This window comes from Phalaenopsis equestris, unplaced genomic scaffold, assembly GCF_001263595.1.
Source record: "Phalaenopsis equestris unplaced genomic scaffold, ASM126359v1 Scaffold000938, whole genome shotgun sequence".
NCBI lineage: Eukaryota > Viridiplantae > Streptophyta > Magnoliopsida > Asparagales > Orchidaceae > Phalaenopsis > Phalaenopsis equestris.
Window position 1 is genome coordinate 936,174 of NW_018165377.1, and position 2,813 is coordinate 938,986.

Sequence of the window (2,813 nt, forward strand, 5' to 3'; positions counted from 1 at the left end):
TTATGGCTCCACCAATTCAAATCACCATTTCACAAATCTCAAGACAAGGAGAAAGACAAAGAAAACTACTCAGATCTCATGGGGAAAACACAACAAAACTCAGAATTCATATATAAAAGCAAAGGCATACAACTACAACAATAAATAAACTTATCTCTAATTTCTCCCAAAGAAAACTCCTCGAAGTTCCTCTAAATCTCTTCCTTTCTTTACAGCACATAGAATTCCTCTTCGAAGCGGCAAGGAGGAAGAAATCTCTCACTTTCCCTCCACTCTTACAATCTCTCGAAGAATTCCTCGCAATTTAGACTCTCTACACTTTTTCACACTTCAACTTTGAGCCTCCCCCTCTTCAGGACCTTTCTAACACCCAGGACCTCTCTAATTTTAGGCCAAAATCTTCTTTTAAAGTTGTGGATGAGCTTTCTCAAGAGTTTCCTAAGCATCCCTTCAAAATTTGTCCTCATATAAAGCCTAGTTGGACATAACCGCCGAGCTCGCCGTCGGCAGCCTCGAGGGCGCCGTCGGCGGGCCTTCTTCTTCTTAATGAATTAATTCTGGAGACTTGGGAAAATCTCACCGTCGGCGAGGTCGATGGCGTCGTCGGCGCCCTAGTTCAATCCTTCACATTTTGGCCCTTTTCGCTCCAAATTCGTTTCTTTTTGCATCTTTTTGCTCCAATGACCCTTTTTCATCATTCCTGCAACAAAACATCAAAAATATCTTTTTTTAAAGTGCAATATCATCAAAAATAGTATAAAATAAGTATGAAAATCTTAACATATTTTCATCTGGTCATGCTACAAGACCAACAATCGGGGAAGATGATTGAGATGAGAACTAAAAGAGGAGAACTCTACTACCTTACTACTCCACAAAAGAGCAAGTGCAATGTTACTACTTCACCATCCCCAAATCTCTGACATAAACATCTAGGCCACCCATCGAATAAAGTTTCCAACTTGTTTCCTTTTCCAATTATAGACAAGAAAATTTGTTATGTTTTTTATTGTTTAATTTCCCCATTGGCTAAGCAAACTCATTCATCTTTTTAAATAAGTTCCATTGGCTCAAACACACCTTTTGAATTAATTCACGTTGACATTTGGGAAGGATACCAAGTTCCCTTAATCACAGAGCGCGGTATTTTCTCACAATTGTTGATGATTATACTCGATGCATATGGACTTATTTGATGAACCATAAATCAGATACGCATTCATACATCATCAAGTTCATAAATCTTGTTGAAACCCAATTCAGTCTAAAGGTCAAAATCATTCGAAGTGATAATAGTTTTGAATTCATATTGAGAAATCTTTATTTCGATAAAGGCACATTCATCACTCCAGTTGTGTCTCCACTCTGCAACAAAATGGCATAGCCGAAAGAAAATATCATCACTTATGCAACATAGCCTAAGCCTTCTTGTTTCAAGCTAATTTATCCAAAAAAAATTGGGGAGATGCAATCCTAACTGACACCTACCTAATTAACTTAGCACCAATACCCCTTCTCCAAAGAAAGACTCCTTTTGAAATGCTCTTCCAAACACAACCCACATATGATCATTTGTGTGTGTTTGGGTGTATTTGATTTACTTCAACACATCATCAGTGACCAACCAAGTTTGATCCCAGAGCCATTTGATGTCTTTTCTTAGGGTATACATACGCACAAAAGGGCTATAGAGTTTTTGACCTTTCAATTGGGAAGGTTTTTATATCACGAGATGTCGTTTCCATGAAAACACTTTTCCTTCCGCTTCTTTCACTATAAATAAAGGTTCAATTATGCACTTCACCACCCACACCGACATGTCTCCATTCGATGAATTACCTCGAGAAGATATTCCATCTTCTCAAGACAAAAAATCCCCTCTCAAGAGACTCCTTCACCTTCACTCACTCCAAATTTATTCTCAAAATAACCTGCAACTCCAGAATAAATAAATACCATCACCACGATCAATGAGAACAACAAAAATTTCTAGTTATTTGCATGAGTATCATGTTGGTATTTCGCTTCCCTCATGACACCCCCCAACATCGAACTTCATGTTGGTCAAAGCTACGGGTACCTTCTATCCATTAATCGACGTCTTGTCATATGCTAGATTGTCACCTAAACATCATACTCTTACCACCACTCTTTCAATTAAAAATGAGCCAAGAACCTTTGTAGAAGCTTCTCGTAATCCAAAGTGGCAGGTTGCTATGCGAGAAGAACTTAACGCACTCAACGCTAATGACACATGGTCCCTTGTACTATTACCACCTAGAAAAAGGCCAATTGGATGCAAATGGGTATACAAAATCAAACTTCGTGCAGATGGGACAGTTGAACGCTATAAGGTCAGATTAGTGAAAAAAGGGTATAATCAAATTGAAGGGCTAGATTACTAGAAAACCTTTGCCCCTGTAGCAAAGCTTGTAACTGTTCGGCTACTCTTTACATTAGCTTCAACCAAGCAATGTCATCTCCACCAACTAGATGTCAATAATCCTTTCTTGCATGGGGACCTCGACGAAGATGTATATATGTCACTACCTCCTGGCCTCGGACGAAAGGGGGAGACTCAAGTTTGTAAAATCTATAAGTCATTATATAGTATCAAACAAGCTTCAAGACAATGGTTCATCAAGCTTTTCACCACTCAAAAGCAAGGCAATTTATGCAATTAAAGGCAGACTATTTCTTGTTTGTCCAATCCCAGAAAGGTAAATTCATCGCCCATCTTATATATGTAGATGATGTCATCATTACAGGGAACGACTTACAAGAAATTGAATATGTCAAAATATTATTGAGGA